Source organism: Anabrus simplex, chromosome 1, assembly GCF_040414725.1.
Source record: "Anabrus simplex isolate iqAnaSimp1 chromosome 1, ASM4041472v1, whole genome shotgun sequence".
In the NCBI taxonomy this organism is placed as follows: Eukaryota; Metazoa; Arthropoda; class Insecta; order Orthoptera; family Tettigoniidae; genus Anabrus; species Anabrus simplex.
The window spans coordinates 1,157,295,634-1,157,323,458 of record NC_090265.1 but is presented as its reverse complement, the minus strand read 5'-3'; the positions used below and the strand labels follow the sequence as shown (position 1 = coordinate 1,157,323,458).

Genomic DNA, 27,825 nt, shown 5'->3' with positions numbered 1-27,825 from the left:
TCGTGTAACTCATTTCGTGTAATTTATTTTGTCCTCCAGAAAAATTTGCATACTATACCGTACACAATAATCCAATCTTATCCATAATTAGGAATTTACAAAATAATTTATTCCAAAATACTCTTAATATATATGCTGGATTTTCCTATGTCCGACTGTATTTCAGTTTCAGTCAAAATAGTTAATGACCTAAATATTATTATCCCTGCCTTTAGTTAATTTACTATTACGTAGTTCGTTTATAATATTGCTTGTAAACCGTGATAGATTTCAAGTAGGCCTAACTGTTTTGATAAGAAGAAAGACAAATCTGTTATTTTGTCGCTGTTAGTGAACCTGAATATCTATGGCATAATATCGTTGTTACCATATTTGTTAATAATAATAATAATAATAATAATAATAATAATAATAATAATAATAATTCATTTTATATCTATCAGCAATTGTTGTGCCGCTAAGCACCCCTATGGTCCTCAATCAATAGCTCGTGCCTTAAGTCTACGGGTATACCCTTACGTTTCCTCACTCTAACATTGTTTGATTTACCTCTCTCACCCTGAACATTTTAAGTCGTTAGTCGTCTAGGTAATCTTAGTTTATCTGTTCGCTTCGCAAGAACCATCTGTTGCTTATTTTTATATATTGTAGTCAACAACCACGTGTATTTTCTGCTTAATGTAAGATAACCAATATTACTGTAATCTCTACATTTGTGTGTATGAGGGTGGGGAGTAGGGTATCGGTAGTGTGTATTTTATTGGGTTTGGCATAAGGAAGGAAATGGCTCAGACCTTAATATCTCGGCATCTCGATAAAGTTGTAATGGGGAAAGCAAAACCCTTTCAGGGGCGTGAACTAGCTTTTAAACGCCAGATTCTATCGTGTACTATCTAGAACCATCTGAGTTAATTCAAACATCCAACATCAACCAGTGTGTAGTAGTAATAATAATAATAATAATAATAATAATAATAATAATCCATCTCTGTGGTGTAGTGGTTAGCGTGATTAGCTGCCACCTCTGGAGGCTTGGGCTCGATTCCTGGCTCTGCCACGAAATTTGAAAAGTGGTACGAGGGCTGGAGCGGGGTCCATTCAGTCTCGGGAAGTCAGCTGAGTAGAGGGGCTTCGATTCCCTCCTCAGCCATCCTCGAGGTGGTATTCCGTGGCTTCCCACTTCTCTTCCAGGCAAATGCCGGGATGGTACCTAACTTACGGCCACGGCCGCTTCCTTCTCTCTTCCTAGTCTACCCCTTCCAATCTTCACATTCCTCTACAAGGCTCCTGTTCTGCATAGCAGGTGAGGTACTGGACCTCCTCCCCAGTTGTATCCCCAGACCCAAAGTCTCAGGCTCCAGGGTACTGCCCTTGAGGCGGTAGAGGTGGGATCCCTCGCTGAGTCCCCGGAGGGTAAACAGATTAAGAAACAAATAATAATAATAATAATAAGTCGCCTAGAAAACAAAGAGAAAGGTTCGAGATATACCGAGTAAGTTGGCCGTGTGGTTGGGGTCGCGTAGCTGTGAGCTAGCATTCGGGAGATGGTGGGTTCGAATCCCATTGCGGTAATCCTAAATATGGTTTTCCATTTTTACACCAGGCAAATGCTGCGGCTGTATCTTAATTCGCTTCGGCCTCTTCCTTCTCAGTCATAACCCTCTCTTGTCCTTGCGTCGCCGAAAACCTTCGGTGTGTTAGTGCGACGTTGAAAAAGCCACTAGCAAGAAGAGTTTCAGGATGTACTCCTTCTGCTCTTAAATCACTAGCCAAACTCATTCTAATCATTCTCATCAATGCATTATGAGGTTGAGATATATATAGTAGCTTATTTGTGGGACTCCATTCGGTAAAATAAGTCTTAGGTCAACCAAGAGCGTTGGCGGGTGACCTCTGGAAGGACAGCCTATCCCAATGTGCTTGTTCTTATCACTTGACAAAAATAATGCATGCTTTTAACCTCTACAGAACTGTTTGGAGATGATGTGTTTTCCTGTATATGTACATTAATCATACCGACCAGGCCTCGTGACACAGGTATTATAAAAATTGAAGATATGAGGTCAGAGTCCTTTCCAGGTGCTGCATTTATCTCTGTGTCACGTGCTCTGGCCTAACTCTATTATTATTATTATTATTATTATTATTATTATTATTATTATTATTATTATTATTATTATTATTATTATTATTATTATTTTGCTTTACGTCACACCGACACAGATATGTCTTATGGCGACGATGGGAGAGGAAAGGCCTAGGAATTGGAAGGAAGTGGCCGTGGCCTTAATTAAGGTACAGCCCCGGCCCCTGGTGTGAAAATGGGAAACCACGGAAAACCATCTTCAGGGCTGCCGACAGTGGGGCTCGAATCCACTATCTCCCGATTACTGGATACTGGCCGCACTTAAGCGACTGCAGCTATCGAGCTCGGTGGCCTAACTCTTTAGAAAATAAAATATAGATGTTGAATACTAATTCAATTGAATTTTCTTTGGACTTACTCTCATTTTGGAATAAATGTAACTTTTCCTCCCAATAACTTACGTGTCTTCTCCATCCAAATTTTTATACAAAGCTAATTTTTCATTAATCCTTAAAACTTGCCATGCACTTTTGTATACACTCTAGAGAGGGCTACGAAGCGAATAAGTAACGTTACGAAGTTTATTCCAAAATTATTTTGACAAAATTCATTAAATAATCGATTAAGTTATCAACGTTTTGCTTTGTTTTTGATGCAGCTCGTCTCCATTGGGGATCTGCCTTAAAAGAAGTGTACCATCCCGCGGTGAGGACACAAATTTGCATTCATTGTAGAATATGTTACCTCGGCGCTAAATAGGATTGCCTGTTCAACTCTATGCCTTTGACCCAGGAATTAACTTGCTACTTACAGTATTATTTATTTTTATAGGCTGAGTGAAACTCAGGGCCATGTGCCTCTCTAGAAGAGGAAATCTCGTTTCTAATACTGTTGACTTCCTGACAGAGAATCGAAACCAGTCCTCTCGGGTGAAACGGGCCCACCTTTACCGCCTTGGTTAGGCAGTCCCTCATTAAGAATTCTCTCTCCCTTCCCCCCCCCCCCCCCTTTTCCAACACTCTCACTCAAGGGGATATTCTATTCTTCAGTGGAAGGAGAGATTTGGAAATTAGAAATGGAGGAGTCATTGTTATAATTGGAGAAAGGGCCGAATTCAACTCGGGAGCCATACCGCTTTCAATTTCCTGTTTCACTGCAGCTGTAGTAGTGGCACCTGCAATGAGTAGCCCGGGATGACTCTGTTCCCTCATAATTTATTGGGACATTAGAATCTTCAATCCTGTCACGAAAATGAAGCGGTACGGCTGTAGATGTCACCAGGTGGTCACGTAGTTATTAGCTTGCATTCGGGAGATAGTCGGTTCGAACCCTACTGTCGGCAACCCACGAGGTAAATGCTAGACTGTACGTCCACGGCCGCTTCCTTCCCTTCCTATCATATCGTTGCCACAAGACCTATCTGTGTCGGTGCGATGTAAAGCAAATTGTATTAAAATCTTCGATACTCATAACACTTCCTCAACACCACCACCAAACTTAAGAAAGAAGAATGTTGCTATGGTGAGGTCATATGAGATGAATGGAGAATGGCTGGCTACTTGGCATGGAGAGCAAAGGAAGGACATTGGAGACAATATTTGGACGCAGTGTTTTAATGATTTCAAGAAATAAGGCATAGAAGCAAAAGAGACCGAAGAATTCACAGATGTTTTCAGACTAAATGCATGTTTATATAACTCAGTCTAAGCATACAATAACAATACAAAAACCCATCTCGTTGAAACCCTTGTATTCTCTGTTTTCACATATGACTGAGAGACCTGGACCGTAACAGACTCTGGGCAGAAAACGCATCGATGTCTTTGAAATATGGTGCTAACTACGTGTGGCTTGGACCGCAAGAAGAACCAGTGCATCCATTCTTCAGGTATTTAATTATTTAAAACGCCTTTCTTCTCGTATTAAAGAAAGAATACTGCAGTTCTTTGGACACATTGCGAAACGGCCTGAAGAAAATGTAGAGAAGTTAATAATGAAAGGGAAGGTTGAAGGCAGTAGACCACGGGGAAGGATTTATAAGACAAGTGAAGACTATCACCGGTTTCTCTCTCTAATCTGCCCTGAGGAAAAACGAAAATCGTCCAGGACGGCGAAGCTACAGCAGAGATGTAACCAGCAAAGCCAGCGGGGTCATGCCACTCAGAAATAAGTAAATCTATTTGTGTTGACGATGATAAGAAGAAGAAAAAGAAGAAGAATGGCGTTTGACCTCCAGAGACGCCTGGTGTAGGTCTTTCGATTTGACGCCGTACAGGCAAACTGCACGTCTGTGAGGATGGTACCTACCTATGATGATTTCTAATGCCGAAGATTCACACACACACCCAGCCCCCGAGCGGTCGGAATTAACCAATTAAGGTTAAAATCCCCCACTCTGCCGGGAATCAAACCCGGGACCCCCTGGACCAAAGACCAGCATGCTAACCATTTAGTCATGGAGCCGGACTGTCATGATGATGATGATGAAACACACGTTATTTTCATAATAATTTTCTTTCCCTGTATACCAGTCTTTAAATATCCTAATCTTGGTTAATAATAATAATAAGTGTTTAACATCTGTTCTAATTAATGATCTAATAGACACCAGAGTATTGGAATTACGTCCACCAGATGTTCGTTTACGCGCTGGAAAGCAACAATACGGAGTTACAAAAATACCCGATCTCAGTCGGATTCAAAACCCTCTATCCTTGGAACAGATGGCCAACCAACTGACAGCGGCAATCTAGACGGAGCTATAGAATAGTAAACTGAAGCAATAATCGACGGTTTCGTTGTAAAACTGTGTGCTCTACTGTTACTTCTTCCACTTGCTAGTTGCTTTACGCCGCACCGACACAGACAGGTCTTATGGCGACGATGGGATAGGAAAGGGCTAGGAGTGGGAAGGAAGCGGCCGTGGCCTTAATTAAGATACAGCCTCAACATTTGCCTGGTGTGAAAATGGGAAACCACGGAAAACCATCTTCAGAGGTGTGGTTCGAACCCACTATCTCCCGGATGCAAGTTCACAGCTACGTGCTCCTAACCGCACGGCCAACTCGCCCGGTCTCCGCTCTTCCACTTGCGTGGCACTCTTAATTGACTGAGTAGTTCAAGTATCTGTCTGTCTGTCTGTCTGTCTGTCTGTCTGTCTGTCTGTCTGTCTGTCTGTCTGTCTGTCTGTCTGTCTGTCTGTCTGTGAGGTCATCAGCCCAGAAGATGGTTGGATCCTCAAATAGCACCACCAAAGGTTGTGCGGTTATAAGGAAACCGCAAAAACCAATGGCAGCACCAAAATGAGGCGTACTAGGCAAGACGAGGAGCGAAGTAGTTTGCCATTGCTTTCCTCACTGGGTCAGAAAGTGCTATTGCAGCACGACTGACCCTATGAGCAACACATTTCATAACACGCAGATGCACTAGTCGTGCTTTGAATGCCATTACTCAGCACCACCCATACCCCAGCAGCTTCCATATTGTCACAGCCATGGATGAAACTGGGACTTCGGTGAAAGCTACACTTTACTCTTGCCTGTGCCAAGAGATGGATACAAAAGTACTGTATCCATCAAGAAATGGCAGCAGGCAAAGTTCAAGTATAATTTCACAAATTTATTTGCTACATGAGAGTTCGCGTGACAGTCCTCACCTGTTTTAGTCTGTTTACTTTCAATAGTGTGCTTTTGCATTGCAGATGAGCTCTATGTTTATTTTTGTGATGCTCATTTAATCATTGTTTACAAACATTGCTTGTAAAAAAAAGTATTCCGAAATAAAATAGACTAATAATTACTTTCATTTCAGCGTGGTGATGAAATGCTCGACAAGAGTCATTAATATCGACACCTCGTGTCATTTCGACAGCAACCACGAACATTTTAATCGTAATGCCAACATAGAAAACTAATATCTAGAGCGTTAATGTACAATAGACATAATGCGGTGTGGCTGGGTACAAATTAAGTCACGGGAGATATTTTTATGACCAAACTGTGCCTCTGATTATATGTGTTTTCCTTACTCCACATGATTACACAGGTTGCACCCAACACATAAGATTACCTCCTTGCCAGATGTATTATACATACAGCTTCACAACAGCCATACAGATCATGAGACATATTTCACACACTAACACTAACACTAACTTAATGTCGCCATGCGACGGACGAATCACCATCAAGAGTGCCATATATTAGGAACTGAATCCAGGCTTTTGGTACGCAATCTATTGATTAATTAAAAAAAATGTTATTGGTTTAACGTCTCACTAACTACTTTCACGGTTTTCGGAGAAGGCGAGGGACCGGAATTTTGTCCAGCAGGAGTTCTTTTACGAGCCAGTAAATCTATCGACATGAGGCTGGGTGATTTCCGACAAAGGAGTAGGGTTACAAAAATGTTGCAAAGTTTGGGCTGGGAAGAATTTGCAGAAAGAAGACGAGCTGCTCGACTAGGTGGTATGTTCCGAGCTGTCAGCGGAGAGATGGCGTGGAATGACATTAGTAGACGAATAAGTTTGAGTGGCGTCTTTAAAAGTAGGGAAGATCACAATATGAAGATAAAGTTGGAATTCAAGAGGACAAATTGGGGCAAATATTCATTTATAGGAAGGGGAGTTAGGGATTGGAATAACTTACCAAGGGAGATGTTCAACAAATTTCCAATATCATTGAAATCATTTAAGAAAAGTCTAGGAAAACAACAGATAGGGAATCTGCCACCTGGGTGACTGCCCTAAATGCAGATCAGTATTGATTGATTGATTGATTGATTGATTGATTGATTGATTGATTGATTGATTGATTGATTGATTGATTGATTGATTGATTGATTGATTTGAGCATCTTCAAAGCCACCGACTGAGCTAGGATCAAACCTTCCAACTTGGCGTCAGAAGGCCAGCCCGGCTCTGAGGGATGGAGTGAAGTTCACTCAACCTCATCAGTCCAACTAAGAAGCTGTTTGATACGAGAGGCAGCGGACCAAGCAGTACGGCTGAGGACCACATGGCACTTCAGTATTTTCAGACAAACCAAGACCCATACGGACTGTATGGCCTTTTTTAATACTTATAGGAATACCTTGTTTACAAGTCATCTTCGATGCTACCTTGTTAAAGCTTTTCAATCGGTCTATATATAAGAACACATCAATTGCTTGTCGGCATTTAAGCATCAAGCCACTTAAAAACCTAAGAATACTATAGAAACGAAAGACTATCGAAAGCCTACCCAAATAATCTGGAAGAGACAGAACCCAAGACGAGTAATTTCGAGACACCAATTTTGTGGACGTCGTGTGTCAGAAGATTGTGATTCCCAGAGTCATCCCCGTGAAGGCAATAGCACCTTTCTGAAATTTGTGATTGTGATATGCTATGGATGTCATTTCTTAACTACTGAGCAGATTACAAACAGTTAAGAAGGAAGCTGTTTTCTTTCTTTAGTCTGATTAACGTCCAGGGTTGCTTTTTCTCCGGACTCAGCGAGGGATCCCACCTCTACCGCCGCAAGGCAGTATCCTGGACCCTGAGACATTTGTTTGGGGATATAACTGGGGAGAAGGACCAGCCCCTCGCCCAAGCGACCTCACTTGCTATGCTAAACAGAGGTCTTGTTGGGGATGGCAAGATTGGAAGGGATAGACAAAGAAGGGGGAAGGAAGCAGCCGTTGCCTTAAGTTAGGTACCATCCCGGTATTTGCCTGGAGAAGAAGTGGGAAACCCCGGAAAACACTTCCAGGATGGTTGTGGTGGGAATCGAATCCCCTCTACTCATTTGACCTCCCTAGGCTGAGTAGACCCCGATCCAACTCTCGTACCACTTTTCAAATTTCGTGCCAGAGCCGGGAATCGAACCCGGGCCTCCGAGGGTGGCAGGTAATCACACTAACTACTACACCACAGAGGCGGACTAGGACGCTGTTTCATTTTCAGAATTGGCTTTAATTACGCCATTTACACACTATGGCGGGCTGAGTGGCTAAGACGGTTGAGGCGCTGGTCTTCTGACCTCAACTTGGCAGGTCCGGTGGTATTTGTAGGTTCTCAAGTATGTCAGCCTCGTGTCGGTAGATTTGCTGGCACGTAAAAGAACTGCTGTGGGATTAAATTCCGGCACCTCTGCGTCTCCAGAAACCTTAAAAGTACAGTGGGACGTAAAGCAAATAACATTCTTCATCTTGCGTTAGAGCCTACTAGGGACCACCTTCCAATTTCAATTCTTCATCCTTTGTTGCTGTTCCTTCCTTTTCTTCCAATTTTCCGTCATTATTTCAGTATATTTCTTTCTTCTTTCTTCAGACCATGAGGCCGGTTTTCTTTGCCTCTCTCCCTTGGATCCTTCCATCTTTAAAACTTTCTTCCTGGAAATTTCTCTTTCCATTGCTTTTTCTTGTCTGATATTGTTTCTTTCCAAGTCATTTTTGATCTCTTGAATCCAGGTGGTTGTTGATTTTTCTTCCAGATATACGTGAAGATCTTTTTGGTTAGTCTATTGTCGTCCATTCTGTAAATATGTCCAAAAAAATAGCAGTCTCCTCTTCCGTACTGTTATAGATATGTTTTCCATGCTCTGATAAATTTTGTTATTACTTAATTTACAACATTCTGTAGGCTTCAGAGGGCCTAATATTTTCTTATAATTCTTCTTTCTAGTACTTACAGTCTTTCAAGTTTATAATTGAGTACTGAGCATTCACTGGCAAATAAGCATTCTGGTTTCACAACTGTGCTGTAGCGCTTTGTTTTAAGATTTTTAGATAAACATTTTTTGTTGTATGCATTTTTTGTTATATGCTCTTTCCATTTTGTGTATCCTTGCCTCTATAGCATATTTTTCCAAACCATTTTCTTGGATTGTTTCCCCCAAATATTTGAATTGCTTTACCCTTTCGATTGAACCAACATCTGATGATATGTGAATGGCAAATATGTACTGTTGTTAAATATCGCTGTGAACAGGGTAGGTTCTATTGATCTATTACGTTCCTAAGTTCATGTTATTGGCTGTCCACGTCTCGGATATCACATACCTTAAGCGTTTTACACATGGTAATGAAATGGTGTATGGCTTTTAGTGCCGGAAAATCCCAGGACGGGTTCGGCTCGCCAGGTGCAGATATTTTGATTTGACACCCGTAGGCGACCAGTGCGTCGTGATGAGGATGAAATGATGATGAAGACAACACATACACCCAGCTCCCGTGCCAGGGAAATTAACCAATGATGGTTAAAATTCCAGACCCTGCCGGGAATCGAACCCGGGACCCCTGTGACCAAAGGCCAGCACGCTAACCATTTAGCCATGGAGCCGGGCACTTTATAGATGGTGAGCAACAGAAACTGGCTCACTACACTCAGCCTAGGAAACTGTGTGGTGTAAGTCTATAATGTTGGTGTATCATATCGCTTCAGAACATGTAGCCTACTTTTTTCTGATTTTTTTTTTTGTCCGAAGTTGCCACCTACGAACATTAGCTGAGTGCCTGGCTGACTGGCCGAGACAGTAGAGCGCTAGCCTTGTGAGCAGTTCGTGGGTTCGATCCTGGCTCAGCCCGGTGGTATCTGAAGGTGCTCAAATCCGACAACCTCGTGTTCGTAGATTTATCGGCTAGTCGGACGTACACACCATATTATTATTATTATTATTATTATTATTATTATTATTATTATTATTATTATTATTATTATTATTATTATTATTATTACCTGGCAAGTTGGCCGTGTGATTAGGGGCGCGCCGCTGTGAGCCTGCATTCGGGAGATAGTGGGTTCTAATCCCACCCACTTTTGGCAGCCCTGAAAATGGTTTTTCGTGGTATCCCATTTTCACACCAAACAAATATGTAGGCCTACTGTTGTGTAATATCGCTGTGAACATGGGTAGGTTCTTTTGATCTGTTAATATATTGCGTTCCTAAATTCATGTTACTGGCTGTCCACATTTCGGATATCGCTTACCTGTACCTTAATTAAGGCCACGGCTGCTTCCTTTCAACTCCCAGCCCTTTCCTATCCCATCGTCGCCATAAGACCTATCTTGTCGTTGCGACGTAAAGCAGATTTGTAATGTATTATTATTATTATTATTATTATTATTATTATTATTATTATTATTATTATTATATTTATCAAAAAAGTTTTGCATAGCCTTGTTTTGAGCCTCATACACTGGTACTCATGATGTTGCTAAATGTATCGTTTTCAAATATCCGCGTGCTCGCGTACTTTCCAGCGTCCAATCGCTTTCCCCACTTTTTTTATAACTCTCTCTCTCTCTCTCTCTCTCTCTCTCGCTCTCTCTCTCTCTTGCACAACTGTAACTCCACTCCGCTGTGCGCCGCGCGAGCTAGCAAGAAGCACGGGTTGTCCAGTAAGCTGCGTTGTCACACGGAATTTGTATCAAGATATCGAAACCTTCCGGTTCGAAATGGCTGCTAAATTTTCGTACATCGCTATTTTATGGGTCTCCTCATGGTATCTGCGAAATTTCATTGTCGATTTCGATGTGACATTGTGGACAGTTTCCTTGTAAGGAGGGTCAGTCAGGTTTTGGGATGGCGAACGCCGCTCGTGCTTTTTGACGGCGTACTGACGGACGAGCGTTACATATGTGAGGTGCGTCCATTCCGTGAAGAAATCGGCGATGAAATCGTTATTTTGGACGTCACCTCAAGACCATATCGAGTGGGGGTGGTACAAACCTTCCTCCAGGATTCCGACATTGCCCGAATGCAATGGCCTGCGATGCCACCGGACATGAATTCTGTCGAACATGCATGAGATATTCTGAAGCGTGCTATTACTCAACGTCCACACCCTCTCATAATCCGCCAAGAGGTTATCGAGGCCACCGTCGAAGAGTGGGATCGCCTCTCTCTAGATGAGCTAGACAACTTGATCTGTGGTGTGCCACGGCGAGTACGAGCCCTGCTGGAAATCCATGATGGCCACGTTTCTTATTGAAATGGCACAGTATGGCAACACGCAAACACTACCCCTCTCTATGTAACGGGTCAAAATTTATTTCTGTGTGTCTTCTCCAATTTTCTTGTCAGACATTAATAAATTATTCATGAGAATGCAGTCTATTTTTAATACCCTAGCCCAAAACCCCAGATTTGCTCTACATCATGGCGAACAAACATTATGCAAAATTTTATTGATCTGTATATTATTATTATTATTATTATTATTATTATTATTATTATTATTATTATTATTATTATTATTATTATTCGACTTTGATACTATGATCACTGCATCCCTCTAGATACGCCTAAGCATCCAAATATTATGGGAGAGTAGTGCGCCGTCCCTGAATACAGTACGTGGAAAAATACTGTACATATTTATTTTTACCTGATAATCCAAGTACTGTATTACATAACGGAGGAATGCTAGCTACAGTTCAGAGGTTATCTTTCCTCCTTCCCGGCGTGAGATCTAGTCTGCAAGGCCATCTCGAGTCAGACAAGACTGCTTGAGTAATCCCGAAAGTATATCTTACAAGCTCTCGCGCACGTTTTGCTTGCAAAGGAGTTACGACTTCTAAAATGGGAGACACAGAATGTATTGGACGAGTTTTAAACACGGCCATTGTCTGACTAACCCCCTCCCGCCTTCTTATCCGCTTTCACTCCTGTTTGACTTTGCGTTGTGTTGTACTCAATCTTCCTTCTAGAATGACTTGTTTAAACTACTGTTGTAGAAGGCACGGCAGTAACCCTCTATGTTGACCTGAGGTTAATCCTGACGATGCATTGGCCAACGGGGTGTGACTGTCCGTTAAGGGTGCCGCCCCCGAGGCCCGGGTTCAATTCCCGGCTCTGCCACGAAATTTGAAAAGTGGTACGAGGGCTGGTTAGGACGTCTACTCAGCTTCGAGAGGTCAACTGAGTAGAGAGGGGTTCGATTCCCACCTCAGCCGTTCTCGAAGTGGTTTTCCGTGGTTTCCCACTTCTCCTCCAGGCAAATGCCGGGATGGTATCTAACTTAAGGCCACGACTGCTTCCTTCCCTCTTCCTTGTTTATCCCTTCCAGTATTCCCAGCCCCCCACCCAGCCACAAGGCCCCTGTTCAGCATAGCTGGAGAGTCCGCCTGGCGAGGCACTAGTCCTCCTTCCCAGTTGTATTCCCCGACCCAAAGTCTCACGCCGTAGAGGTGGGATCCCTCGCTGAGGGGAAAAACCAACCCTGGAGGGTAAACGGATTAAGAAAGAAACAAACAAATATCGGTAAATAAAATGTTCCCTATAGAAAATGTCGTGACAATGCAGTTTGCAGACCCTATCCTCCTTTCTCAATCCTTCATGTTATATGCACGACTGCGGACACTGAAATAACACTACCTTGCTATTATTTATCAGGTTTCAAATGCGCGGCTGATGATTCCTTAGTGAAGCAACTTAGCGTAACCTTCTATATTTGAGAAGCAAGTATGTATTATAATTGGTTAGGTGTTCGTTCTCTATGCAGAGGGTTGCGAGTTCGAATCCTTACGCAGTATGTTGACATTCAAGAATGGTAAAATGCGAAAGATTCGTTTCAATAGTTTTCATCATCATCATCATCATCTGTTTACCCTCCAGGTTCGGTTTTTCCGTCGGACTTAGCGAGGGATCCCACCTCTACCGCCTCAAGGGCAGTGTCCTGGAGCTTCAGACTCTTGGTCGGGAGATACAAGTGGGGAGTATGACCAGTACCTCGCCCAGGCGGCCTCACCTGCTATGCTGAACAGGGGCCTTGTGGAGGGATGGGAAGATTGGAAGGGATAGGCAAGGAAGAGGGAAGGAAGCGGCCGTGGCCTTAAGTTACGTACCATCCCGGCATTCGCCTGGAGGAGAAGTGGGAAACCACGGAAAACCACTTCCAGGATGGCTGAGGTGGGAATCGAACCCACCTCTACTCAGTTGACCTCCCGAGGCTGAGTGGACCCCGTTCCAGCCCTCGTACCACTTTTCAAATTTCGTGGCAGAGCCGGGAATCGAACCCGGACCTCCGGGGGTGGCAGCTAATCACGCTAACCACTACACCACAGAGGCGGCTCAATAGTTTTACTCCGTGATATAAATTTTTTTCTTAGGAAAAATTCCGGCACTCCGATTGTTCTCAAAATCTATAACAGTTAAGAGGATATTGACGTATTATTATTATTCTACGGATTATTTAGTTTCGATACTATAATGGGATATTCTGAACAGACACAGCCTGCCAGATTGCGTGAAATCTTTGGTCTAGCGTGTCTGCTTCATGGTCGCGTGATGTCGGTGTTTATAATCACGAATCCATTTGCTTTAACTCATGTGATCTCCCCTACAATTATATATTGTGTTGTTTTAGTTTTAAGCGGTTGCGATACGGTCAAAATCATATTATTATTATTATTATTATTATTATTATTATTATTATTATTATTATTATTATTGATTGTTGTTAGTCCGGCTCTTTGGCTGAATGGTCAACGTATTGGCCTTCGGTTCAGAGGGCCCTAGGTTCGATTCTTCGCCGGGACGAGGATTTTAACTGCGTATGGTTAATTCCTCTCCCTCGGAAAATGGGTGTTTGTGTTTGTCTTAAGCAACATACGACACACTACCGATCACCACAGAAACACGAAATAGAGAATACATTCCTCCACGTTAAATGATGACCCCAATACATCATGAAAACCATGGCGTAATAATAATAATAATAATAATAAACGTCTCACTAAGTACTTTTACGGATGTTAAATTATTATTTATGCGATGAATATTCTTATGTTGAAGCACCACGGCATATCAGCCACAGTGGCGTGAGTATGATGATTTTAATACAAATACATGTTTGAAAGAATTGGGAGGAAGGGCGTGATATCCGGGGAGCATCGCCACTGGCTATTCACCAAGGCAGTTCGAATCCCGTCCAGTGCATGTGGAGTTTCAAAATGGTCATGTCTCTTTGGTTCGAATTCCACGTAAAATTAGAAGTCTTGTGGCTATGATCACGACTCCTGTAGTCATGTAAAACTGTAACTTGTTTGTTTGTTTGTGTTTGTTTACTTAATCAAGAACAGGTAGACACTAAAACGGAACGTTCTACTTCAATTCCTAGGTCTGAATATAACCAATAGGCCCTTTGTTCCTTGTGTGATAACCGAGCGAGTTGGCCGCGCGGTTAGGGTCCGCGTAGCTGTGAGCTTTGATCCGAGTTTGAATCCCACCGTCGGTAGCTGTTAAAAATGTGTTTTTGTGGTTTCCTATTTTCACATCAAGAAAATGCTGGGGCTGTTCCTTAATTAATGCTACGGCCGCTTCCTAGCTCTTTCCTATCCTTGCGTCGCCGATAACCTTCGATGTGTACATCCTACAGTGAGTTAATTGATATTTTTCAATTTATTCCTAGCGAGTAGGAGTGGTCATGGTGGTTTTCACTGTTGACCGTGACCTTGAAAGTGTATGACGTGCTCTCTGTTTAAGTTGGTAACGACCTTTAACGACCCGATCCGCGTTCCTCTTCCATTTAATCAGAACTTTCCTCGGCTAAATCTCTTGACAGGTAGCTCTGACTAAGAACCGTATACAGGACAAAGTCAACTATGAAAGTTACAGTAGTGAACAGAGTTACTACAGTACATTATATTTTGTCTGTGATTGGATTTTCACAGTTCTTACTCCACCCCGGAGGCTAACTACATTCACGACATTTTCCTCTGATAAGCATGGCTTAGAAGAATCTTCAGGTTAGGATTTGCAAGTCGCTGTGTCCCAAATTCGAACCACTGAACTTCAGTTTCACAGTCGCATCGTAGAGTGTGACTGCACCGGGCGAGTTGGCCGTGCGCGTAGAGGCGCGCGGCTGTGAGCTTGCATCCGCGAGATAGTAGGTTCGAATCCCACTATCGGCAGGCCTGAAAATGGTTTTCCGTGGTTTCCCATTTTCATACCAGGCAAATGCTGGGGCTGTACCTTAATTAAGGCCACGGCCGCTTCCTTCCAACTCCTAGGCCTTTCCTATCCCATCGTCGCCATAAGACCTATCTGTGTCGGAGCGACGTAAAGCCCCTAGCAAAAAAAAGAGAGTGTGTGACTGCAGATTTAAAAAATATTCTGTTCTGGGTAAGATTGCTTTAGATAGATTCCTATTTTATCTATTTATTACGGAGCTGGATAGCTGCAGTCGCTTAAGTGTGGCCAGTGTCCAGTATTCGAGAGATAGTGGGTTCGAACCCCACTGGACAGCCCTGAAGATGGTTTTGCGTGGTTTCCCATTTTCACACCAAGCAAGTGCTGGGGCTGTACCATAATTAAGGCCACGGCCGCTTCCTTCCCACTTCTAGCTCTTTCCTATCCCATCGTAGCCATAAGACCTATCTGTCGATCGACGTAAAGTAACTTGTAAAAAATAGTATTTATTTATTTATTTATTTATTTATTTATTTGCATTCGACGTTTAAGCTATACGACCAGCTGATTTTTTTTTACATTTGATTTTTTTTTGCTAGGGGCTTTACGTCGCACCGACACAGATAGGTCTTATGGCGACGATGGGATGGGAAAGGCCTAGGAGGTGGAAGGAAGCGGCCGTGGCCTTAATTAAGGTACAGCCCCAGCATTTGCCTGGTGTGAAAATGGGAAACCACGGAAAACCATCTTCAGGGCTGCCGATAGTGGGATTCGAACCTACTATCTCCAGGATACAAGCTCACAGCCGCGCGGCGCTACGCGCACGGCCAACTCGCCCGGTTTACATTTGAATAACAAGGTATCCATATTGATAAAATGTGTCGTCTTAATGCTTATAAAGACTTGTTGAGTTACGGTAATCTGAATTCCAACGTGAAAAAGATTTGTTCACTCTGATAGAAAAATATCTTACCAAGGTTTAACGATATATCTGACCGAGCTCGATAGCTGAAGTCGTTTAAGTGCGGCCAGTATCCAGTATTCGGGAGGTAGTGGGTTCTAATCACCCTGTCGGCAGTCCTGAAGATGGTTTTCCGTGGTTTCCCATCTTCATACAAGGCAAATGCCGGGGCTGTACCTTAATTAAGGCCATGGCCTCTTCCTTCCCACCGCTAGCCCTTTCCTTTCCCCTCGTCGCCCTAAGATCTATCTGTGTCGGTGCGACATAAAGCAACTTGTTAAAAAAACGATATATCGGAATAACAAATAAAAGTTAAATTTGGTGAGGAACATCTCAAAGCAGTCGAGCTTGTACTTTGTTTTATGTAACTGTTGATACCATTATCATAGCCATAGGACCTCGAGTTTTTCGTGGTATCCAAACTAAACGGACGTGACTTTACTCATTTGAACAATCTTGTGTGTATTGGAAAGTATTCCAAGCGCTAGCGCCTTGATGAGAAGCTAGTGATGATGTCACTCAGCTATCACGACCCATTGAGTATTCCTGAGATATTATAGTATTGCTAGATATATGTTAATGTTTATGAAGCAAGGAGTGTAAACATGCAAATTTACCTCTCCTATCCCATGCGATAGACAGTCATATCTGGGACAAAAGTAACCTTGTCGAACTAGAAGTAGGATGGTATTTCAGCACTTCACACAAGAGACTGTTCTAACACTCATCGGTGTGTGTGATCGCAGGATGTATCTTGGAAACAAGCAAGCAAACGAGAATACTCTGTTAGTTCAGACTTTGTATTGTATGCTGATCAGGCTTCACGCTGTAAACACATTCAATGAATGGGATGGATTCGCTAAAGCTTTTTCGGGGAAAGGAACGAGAAGCAACTCAGCTTTTGTAAAACCTCATCGTGTTTGCTTTCTCGTTGTATCTACCCATTATGTCATTCAGTAACAAGACTCTTTTTTGTGGACAGTTAGTTACAGTATTCCGATCGTATGGATTTTCATGTGCATATTTGAAATAAAACAGCTACAAGGTATGGATTGTGTCTTCGCTGTAGTTTTTAATCCGTGGTCAGTCCTGAAGTTGATTTTCTCATTTTCACTGCACGAAATGCGGGAGCTGTAACTTAATTGAGACCTCGACCGCTGCCTTTCCTATCCGGTCGTCGCTAAATATCTGTACTTCTTAGTATTTGAAGGTGGTTAAATATGTCAGAATCGTGTCGGTTGATTAACCCTACATATTTTTTTTTTTTGGCTAGTTGTTTTACGTCGCACCGACACAGATAGGTCTTACGGCGACGATGGGACAGGAAAGGGCTAGGAGTGGGAAGGAAGCGGCCGTGGCCTTAATTAAGGTACAGCCCCAGCATTTGCCTGGTTTGAAAATGGGAAACCACGGAAAACCATTTTCAGGGCTGCCGACAGTGGGGTTCGAACCTACTATCTCCCGAATACTGGATACTGGCCGCACTTAAGCGACTGCACCCTACATAAAAGAACTCCTGTGGGATAAAATTCTGGCTCCATTTAAATCCACAGAACTATTTGTTGAGACGTAAAACATAACACTGTTATACAAGTTCGCGAGCTCGTGCCAGTCGTTTCAAAAACTCTAGGCTGAGGTGAAGAGTGAAGAGAAATGTGAAAATGTCTTAAAAATAATGACCACTGGGTCTAAAAGGTTTAAGACTGGTTTGAGTTCTGAAATACGGCACATTCGGCCTCGGAGACAGGACTGATAAGACCAGCGGGTTAAGAGTGACTGGTTTGAAATCGTGGATGCGGCACATACAGCCTCGGAGACAGGACTGGTAAGACCAGTGGGTTAAGAGTGACTGGTTTGAAATCTGGAATGTGGCACATATAGCCTCGGAGACAGGACTGATAAGACCAGTGGGTTAAGAGTGACTGGTTTGAAATCTTGAAGGTGGCACATATAGCCTCGGAGACAGGACTGATAAGACCAGCGGGTTAAGAGTGACTGGTTTGAAATCTGGAATGTGGCACATATAGCCTCGGAGACAGGACTGATAAGACCAGTGGGTTAAGAGTGACTGGTTTGAAATCTGGAATGTGGCACATATAGCCTCGGAGACAGGACTGATAAGGCCAGTGGGTTAAGAGTGACTGGTTTGAAATCTGGAATGTGGCACATATAGCCTCGGAGACAGGACTGATAAGACCAGTGGGTTAAGAGTGACTGGTTTGAAATCTGGAATGCGGCACATACAGCCTCGGAGACAGGACTGGTAAGACCAGTGGGTTAAGAGTGACTGGTTTGAAATCTTGAATGCGGCACATACAGCCTCGGAGACAGGACTGATAAGACCAGTGGGTTAAGAGTGACTGGTTTGAAATCTGGAATGCGGCACATACAGCCTCGGAGACAGGACTGGTAAGACCAGTGGGTTAAGAGTGACTGGTTTGAAATCTGGAATGCGGCACATACAGCCTCGGAGACAGGACTGGCAAGACCAGTGGGTTAAGAGTGACTGGTCTGAAATCTGGAATGCGGCACATACAGCCTCGGAGACAGGACTGATAAGACCAGTGGGTTAAGAGTGACTGGTTTGAAATCTGGAATGCGGCACATTCGGCCTCGGAGACAGGACTGGTAAGACCAGCGGGTTAAGAGTGACTGGTTTGAAATCGTGGATGCGGCACATACAGCCTCGGAGACAGGACTTGGTAAGACCAGTGGGTTAAGAGTGACTGGTTTGAAATCTTGAATGCGGCACATATAGCCTCGGAGACAGAACTGATAAGACCAGCGGGTTAAGAGTGACTGGTTTGAAATCTGGAATGTGGCACATATAGCCTCGGAGACAGGACTGATAAGACCAGCGGGTTAAGAGTGACTGGTTTGAAATCGTGGATGCGGCACATACAGCCTCGGAGATAGGACTGGTAAGACCAGTGGGTTAAGAGTGACTGGTTTGAAATCTTGAATGCGGCACATTCGGCCTCGGAGACAGGACTGATAAGACCAGCGGGTTAAGAGTGACTGGTTTGAAATCGTGGATGCGGAACATACAGCCTCAGAGACAGGACTGATAAGACCAGCGGGTTAAGAGTGATTGGTTTGAAATCTTGAATGCGGCACATACAGCCTCGGAGACAGGACTGATAAGACCAGCGGGTTAAGAGTGACTGGTTTGAAATCGTGGATGCGGCACATACAGCCTCGGAGACAGGACTGATAAGACCAGTGGGTTAAGAGTGACTGGTTTGAAATTAGAATGCGGCACATATAGCCTCGGAGACAGGACTGATAAGACCAGTGGGTTAAGAGAGACTGGTTTGAAATCTGGAATGTGGCACATATAGCCTCGGAGACAGGACTGATAAGACCAGCGGGTTAAGAGTGACTGGTTTGGAATCGTGGATGCGGCACATACAGCCTCGGAGACAGGACTGGTAAGACCAGTGGGTTAAGAGTGACTGGTTTGAAATCTTGAATGCGGCACATACAGCCTCGGAGACAGGACTGGTAAGACCAGTGGGTTAAGAGTGACTGGTTTGAAATCTGGAATGTGGCACATACAGCCTCGGAGACAGGACTGATAAGACCAGTGGGTTAAGAGTGACTGGTTTGAAATTAGAATGCGGCACATACAGCCTCGGAGACAGGACTGATAAGACCAGTGGGTTAAGAGTGACTGGTTTGAAATCTGGAATGCGGCACATATAGCCTCGGAGATAGGACTGATAAGACCAGTGGGTTAAGACTGACTGGTTTGAAATCTGGAATGCGGCACATACAGCCTCGGAGATACGTGTAAGAAGACCACTTGTTTAAATATCCCTCTTTGGTTTTTCTGGTCCTCGTTTTCCATTTTCTACATACATACTAATCAACATACTAACCTATCCTAACCTGGATGTTGATAACGTAGTCATTGTCTCTCAGCTAAGCCAAGGGCCATTAGGCAGCCATCCTCTGCCAGAGTTTACCTGTGGTAGGGTGGCCAGTTCATTTCCACTTTTCCACCGGGCAATAATACGTGGGGTACTAACCTAGTTTTTTTTCTAGGGATCGAGTATATGGGAACTCCACAGTGAACGAAGCGCTCTTTTACTCATGAGTACCCATCTAAGTGGTGACAACGCTTAACTTGGAAATATCACGGACTGCGCCATTCGCACATGCATACATGCAAAAGCAAACTGAACCGGTGGTTTCTAAGGTCTTTGTGTGTCATGCGAACGATTTTTTGGTTGACTTTAATTCACGGCTCCAGTGAGCAATCCGATATAAGGCTGTCAGAAACTTCAATCGATCACACCAACAAACAAACAACAGCTGGATATCGCCACAGTATTATCATTTTCGTAAAATCACTTTCGTATAACCGCACCTACCTGCACTTGGCTTTTCATAAATCTATCACAATTAACGCACCCAAACATCTTCATTGCTTCTTCGTTCTAATATCATGCCTTCAGTAATACATTTACGTAACAGTGTAATTCTGATGAAAGGAACAGGCACACATTTGCAGACTGCCATCACCGAGCAAGTGGCCGCGTGATGTGGTTCACGTAGCTATCAGTTTGAATTCTGGAGATAGTGGGTTCGAACCCCACTGCCCGTGGTTTCCCATTTTCACACCAGGTAAATGCTGGGACCGTACCTTAATTAAGGCCACGGCCGCTTCCTTTCCACTCCTAGCCCTTTCCTATCCTATCGTCGTCATAAGACCTATCTGTGTCAGTGCGACGTTAAGCAAGTTGTAGACTGCCATCCTGAGAGTTTAAATGCAAAAATGAAACAGCATATTTCCGTGCAGGAAGTTTTGTTCTCTAAATATGTTATGAGTACCTATATATTTGATTTGTTTTATATGTATGCACTTTTATCATCATCACTAAACACTCAAAATAAATACAACCCGAGCACCAGATTATCTCTAGATAAATTCTGGAGCTTTCGTTTCATTGTTCCAGAAGAGAGAGATTATTTTGATTAATATTCGGACCAAATTGAAATGTAATCCATGTAGATTACATGACCAAAGATTAGTTTAATTTCTGTTATGTTTTTGAGTTACTTCATATTCTGCTGTCTCCAAGTCTCCTTTACTCATGACCCGCAAGGAAAGTGTCATTTAAGACCAAAAAACAAAAAACAAATAAAACGAAAAGAGTATATCTGGAAAGAAGTCAGTAACTGTGGGTCAGGCTGACATGGAGTTTGTCACCGAGAGCAATGAACGGCCTTACTTACTTGGCAACAATACCGCACTCTGCTCCAGTTATCATTGTCGCCGGGTCAAGGTTTGACCCCCGGGATGGTTACTAGCCAGAGCCCTCGGTAACAAGACCAACTCACCTGAACTGTCCAAGCAAATTAATCCCTCAGACAGGCGAATATAGAAGTTGTTGAATGTAATTGCCTGCCAAATCATGGGCTTAATACGCCGGGATGAGTGGCTCAGGCGGTTGAGGCCTTCTGACTCCACTTTGGCAGGTTCGACTGGCTCAGTTCGGTGGAATTTGAAGGTGCTCAAATACGTCAGCCTCGTGTCGGTAGATTTACTGGCATGTAAAAGAACTCTTATGAGACAAAATTCTGGCACCTCAGCGTCTCCGAAACCCGTAAAAAGTAGTTGTGGGACGTAAAAGCAATAACATTATTATTATGACCTTAATCCCTTAACTGGCTATTTTCTCCTGAAATGTAACACGTCCTTAGGTCTCTTTAAATCAGGGAATATGTCGTCAAAGACACGTTTTGAATAACTATCATTTATTACGAATCCCAAACGGGGATCACTCTTTTTCTCCACAGCAATAGAAAATAATCTGTGTAAACATTTAGGTATATTGGCCCATTTCCAGCCCCGCGGTATGGGGATAATATGTCTGCCTTTTATCCGGAGGCCCCAGGTTCGATTTCCGCCAGGGAATTTAATTCTGGACTGAGGGCTGCAACAAGGTTTACTCAGCCTCGTGAGACTGAGGTGCTGTCAGGTGCGAGAAACAGCGAACCCGATCAGGCACTGAGGATGTCACGCTGGTTACTCCACCCCCCTCCCCCCTATTATCCGAAGGCCATCTGTCTGCGCATCAGTCATCTTAGTAGGCGGAGATCCTAATGGGCTGTCGCACCACGGATTTGTTTGTTCTTGTATCCAGACTATAAGAAACAATATAATATCCTGGAATTACAGCGTTTTAAAAACAATCAGATGAAGACAACCGTGAAGAACCTGTTATATTCCTACAAGTAGACTAATACTGCACAACTAAAATATTTTAAACAATGATTCAGCAATCACTTAATTATCGGGCTTGAAAAAGTTCTGGACAACAATAGAAATAACAAAGCGGGACTCTCAAATAAGGGTTGCTTCAAAATGTATTCACGAAAAAAGTCCCTTAATTGGGCTCATCATTTGATGAATTAAAGATCTGCTCCATGTAAGAAGATAGTCCTACTCCTTCTAAAAATAAGGTGCCAGCTTACGGAGTATTAGAGATATGAAAGGCGAGAAAATGAGGGGTTCCTCATCGTTCGTAAATATTGTCGTTCTGAGGTCAAATGGAAAAGAAAGCTGGAAATTAGAGGTCTGGCATAAAGGACGAAAAGGAATTCTTGGTACTAGCAAGAGGAACCAAGATCAGAGTCAATTCAGAATCATTTTGGGCGCTAGATGTGCGCGTTTAAAGAATTCAGAACGCTAAAAATCCATCTGAAGTCATTAAACGCCAAAATTAAAGTTCTGCATCTTGATTATGTGGCCTTATGTAGTCATTAACTTCGTACTGCACAATAGGTTCTGGGTCATCACAGTTTTAGTTACAGTGTTCAAGATTAGTCAAAGAAAAACTGGAATATTGATGAAGAAAAGCCACATCCAACCAATGTAGCTCAGACGGTAAAAATATTAGACTGAGTATTGGACGTATGGCTGAATTTTGGCACTGGAATTGTACGTCCATAAGTGAATTCCCACACTGAATTCTGCTGCACCCTCAATCCTGCAGAGATTTCAATGGTACTTTTTGATACCCATCACAAATTTTCTTCTCCTAGCTAAAAGCTATTGAATAACACATAACTATAACGCAGAGACGTAGCAGAAGCATAGTTTTAGGGTCTTTCACTCAAAGTGGGGCCGGCCGGTCAGCCACCAAGCGCAGCGGGTAGATGGGCGAGCTGAAACGTCAGGCGAGCACTTGGCAATGGGCCGGGAGAGCGCCCATACGAATCGCATGTAAATAACAAGCACACATTATAACGCATAATCAAAATAAAATAATTTCTCACCTTGTCACAGAAGATGTTAAAAATGCCCTCCACCTGCACCTACACATTTCTGGCTTCATCTAAGGAAATTTTCATTCATACGCATTAGTTCATCTACGGAGATAGCCTCAATTTCTCTCGTGATATTTTGAGTTCATCTAGAGTATGAGGATTTGTTGCATAAACCTTATTTTTCAATTTTCCACATAAATAAAAATCGCAAACCGTAAGATCTGGGGATCAAAAATTTTCTCAATTAAACTTAATGACTGAGGATCCTCCGTGGCTCAGACGGCGGCGCGTCGGCCTCTCACCGCTGGATACCGGTCACTTCATGTGTGATTTGTGATGGATAAAGCGGAGGCGGGACAGGTTTTTCTCCGGGTACTCCGGTTTTCCCTGTCATCTTTCATTCCAGCAACACTCTCCATCCTCATTTCATAGCATTTATCAGTCATTAATAAATTGAGTGGCGACCCCATTGTAATAATAGCCTATACACTATAGAGTCCCGTTAATCCGAAAGTCCGGTTAATCCAAACTGAAATATTCAATTTTTTTAAAAAAAAGTTCTCCTTATTGAAATGAAAGAACATATTACTTCACTTTATTAGTCATATTTTTCTAGAATAAATGTAAACATAATTACACATCATAAACCATCAATCACTGGGCGTTCATCTTTACAAAGTCTGTTAGTTTCTTTTGCCGTAGTGATTGGGACCTACTCGAAGATGCAGTGTTAAACCAGAATCTCATAAACATCACATCAATGGGCGTAGTAGCGGATGTTGCTCGACGTAGCGTACGGCAAGTTCTAGGCGGCCGCGGCATCTGAATCTGAGACTAGTGTAACCCGTTACCGTATTTTAGCAGTTTTAGGAGACAAGTTTTAACCTTGTTTTAGTCGTTTCCTCCTCTGCGGGTTCTTAACTAACCTACTGTAATTTTATACAGTATTTTATTAATGTAACTGCTAAATAATGGGCATTTCAAATTACAGTATGTACTGCACTGTATTGTAGAAACTATTTTCCTCAGACGGTTGAGGCGTTGGCCTTCTGACCCCAACTTGGCAGGTTCGAACCTGGCTCAGTCTTGTGGTATTTGAAGGTGCTCAAATACGTCAGCCTCGTGTAAGCAGATTTACTGGCACGTGTCCGGCTCCATAGCTAACTGGTTAGCGTGCTGGCCTTTGGTCACAGGGGTCTCGGGTTCGATTCCCGGCAGGGTCGGGAATTTTAACCATCATTGGTTAATTTCACTGGCACTGGAGCTGGGTGTATGTGTCGTCTTCATCATCATTTCATCCTCATCACGACGCGCAGGTCACCTACGGGTGTCACATCGAAAGACCTGCACCTGGCGAGCCGAACATGTCCTCGGACACTCCCGGCACTAAAAGCCATACGCCATTTCATTTTTTACTGGAACGTAAAAGAACACCTGCGGGAGAAAATCCCGATACCTAGGCGTCTCCAGAAACCGTAAGAATAGTTAGTGGGACGTTAAAACAATAACATTATTATTAGAAAATAGTTTTAGTTAATCCGAAAATTTCGTAATCCGAACAGACTCCGGTCCCAATTAGTTCGGATTAACGAGACTCTACTGTATATGGTTCATTGATTGCATCCCTGACTCGGTCAAAGACTGGGAAACAGGTTGTAGGTTTCCAAACTTAATGACTCGTTAGCCGTAGGCGCGGTTGCAGAGTCTTGCTGGAAATATCCAGATTGGCATTCATTGTCTCAAATGTTAAAAATGGTACGAGAATGTCATTCCAATATCTCTGCCCGGTGATGGCGGATTCAAAAACTCTAGGCCCTATTATCCTGTCTGCAGTTACTGCCGCCAACACTCCCATTTTCACACTCTAGATGAACTCAAAGAAAGTATCACGAGAGAAATTGAGGCTATCTCTATAGATGAACTAATGCGTACGAATGAAAATTTCCTTAAATGAAGCCAGAAATGTGTAGATGCAGGTGGAGGACATTTTCAACATCTTCGATGACAAGGTGAGAAATTATTTTAGAGTACCTTGATTATGCGTTGTTATGTGTGCTTGTTATGTACATGCGATTTGTACGGGCGCTCTCCCGGCCCCAAGCTCAGCGAGTTGCCATGTGCTCGTCTGACATTTCAACTCGCCCATCTACCCGCTGCGCTGGGTGGCTGACCGGCCGGCCCCACTTTGAGTGAAAGACCCTGTATAAGGCTGATTTTCTCTAACCCACAAAATTAGCTACCAAAACAGAGAGACAGGTCGTCCAGTCTACAGTCAGATCTTCAGCTACTAAACCTTACTTGTGCTTGTTGTTTAAAGGGGCTTAATATGTAAGGTCATCGGCCCAGCTAGTAAACCAAGATACATGCAACTGAGATGCGTCAGCAGTGGTTGGAATTGGTGAATTTCTCCATCAATGTGTAGCAGTCATTACCAGACTATATGTCAAATAATGATGTTTCATTTTCAAACAGTGGTGACTGGAGAGGACTACTAGTTCTTCTTTCTTAATCTATTTACCCTCCAGGGTTCGTTTTTCCCTCGGACTCAGCGAGGGATCCCACCTCCACCGCCGCAAGGTTAGTGTCCTGGAGCGTGAGACATTGGGTCGGAGGATACAGCTGGGGTGGATGACCAGCACCTCGCCCAGGCTCGCTATGCTGAACAGGGGCCTTGGTGGGGGATTGGAATGGATAAACAAAAAAGAGGGAAGGAAGCGGCCGTGGCCTTAAGTTAGGTACCATGCCGGCATTTTCCTGGAGGAGAGTTGGAAAATCACTTCCAAGATGGCTGAGGTAGGAATCGAACCCACCTCTAATCAGTTGACCTCCCGAGGTTGAGTAGACCCCGTTCCAGCCCTCGTACCAATTTTCAAATTTCGTAGCAGAGCCGGTAATCGAAACCGGGCCTCCCGGGTGGCAGCTAATCACGCTAACCACTACACCACAGAGGCGGACGAGAGCACTTCTTACTGTATACCGCACTTTATCTGAGTTACCACTTGGACTGAGACGCAGTCCCTTTGTGCTAATTGCTACAACGTTCCTTTTTTAGAATAAAATTGGAAAATTGAAAATAGTCCATCTAATATTATTTAACCACCTTCAAATACTACTGGATCGAACCCGCCAACTTGGGCTCAGAAAGACAGTGATCTAACCGTCTGAGCCACTCAACCCGGCAGAACGAGAAATATTTGTAATAATTCGTACAGTTTTCAGCCTTAGGCGATAAAACATTTCAAGCCAGAGTTACCAGCTGAAATATTTAGCTTAGTGGTTCTCTAGGCGCAACGGTGATGTGTAATTTGGTTGTGAATGAATCTTAGAGATCATAACTAGCTTTGTGCTCAATGTTACTTTTTGGTTTGTGACTGTCTGTACCAATCGCTGGGTGTTTTATTAATATTTCGAAAGAGTATAATCATGAACGAACATTTCGCAGTACTTGCCATTCAGGAAGGCGACGGTACGGGTAGCCTTCACCATCCCGTGTTGATAAATAAGCAGGAACTCTCTCAACGACATATGGATTTATTATTCACTCAGCGCAGAAAGAATTTTGCCTTGAATTGCAGCCAAGAAGTTTACGTAGCATGTCAATGGAAACTCTGCTTACTATGAGGATAATAGCCTATACATAATCAGTGTGTCAGCAGGTTAAGTCTGCTTCACTAATACAGTAAATTGTGGACTACGATGATAATTACGGATAGCATTTAATTAGACCAATGCCACCTTGTAAACTGTAAGCTTTTCGCATGTTATAAAATCCCTTGGAAGTGTGGAAGGTAGTTTTCCACTTTCAGGAACCTAAACATCAAGCGGGTTACAATGGTGGGCTCTGTGCTCTCCCATGCGACAGTTTTTCTCTCCAGAGGTGGACGTTCCGTTTTTTCCTTTGTTCTTCCAATACTCTTTACGTCGTACCGACACAGATTGGAGTTACGGCGACTATGGAATAGCAAAGGGCTGGGATCGGGAAGGAAGAGGTCGTGGCCTTAATTAAGGTACAGCCCCAGCATTTTCCTGGTGCGAAAAGGGAAACCAATGAAAACCATATTTGGGGCTGCCGATAGTGGGGTTCGAACCCACTATCTCCCGGATGCAAGTTCACAGCTGCGCGGCCCTAACCGCACGGCCAACTCGCCTGGTCGTTCCGTTTCTAAATTCTTTCACTTTCTTTCGGGGAATCGAACCTACCACGGCTGCTTCTTCCAATTTCTGACTACAGTTATCCACACGAGTACTCTTCTTCCTTCCTGGCCTTTTCCCAATTACCTGGTGTCGGCACGGTGTATGGATTCAGTCCAATTTTACGGCCGGATGTCTTTCCCGACGCCGATATTTTATTGACGAATGTGTTCACCATTACGTGTTTCTGTGGTGGTTTTAGTGTGATGTGTTGTATGTAGATGAAGACCAACAAGAAATATCCAGCCCCGAACTAGAGGAATTAACCAAGCATAAGGTCCGTGTCCCCGAGCCAAAGGAATTTACCACTTAGGATGAAAATCTCTGTCCTGGCCTGGAATCGAACCCTGGGCCCTCTTAATCGAAGGTCATTACATTAACCATTCAGCCAAGGAGCCAGACAACATACTAATTG

At 43.4% G+C, this 27,825-nt stretch overlaps 1 protein-coding gene across 1 annotated transcript in view; it reads left to right on the top strand.

Annotated features, from left to right (window-relative positions):
* Positions 1-27,825, top strand: part of LOC136858130 (low density lipoprotein receptor adapter protein 1-A) — a 224,858-nt gene that overhangs the window by 892 nt on the left and 196,141 nt on the right. The window lies entirely within an intron of this gene.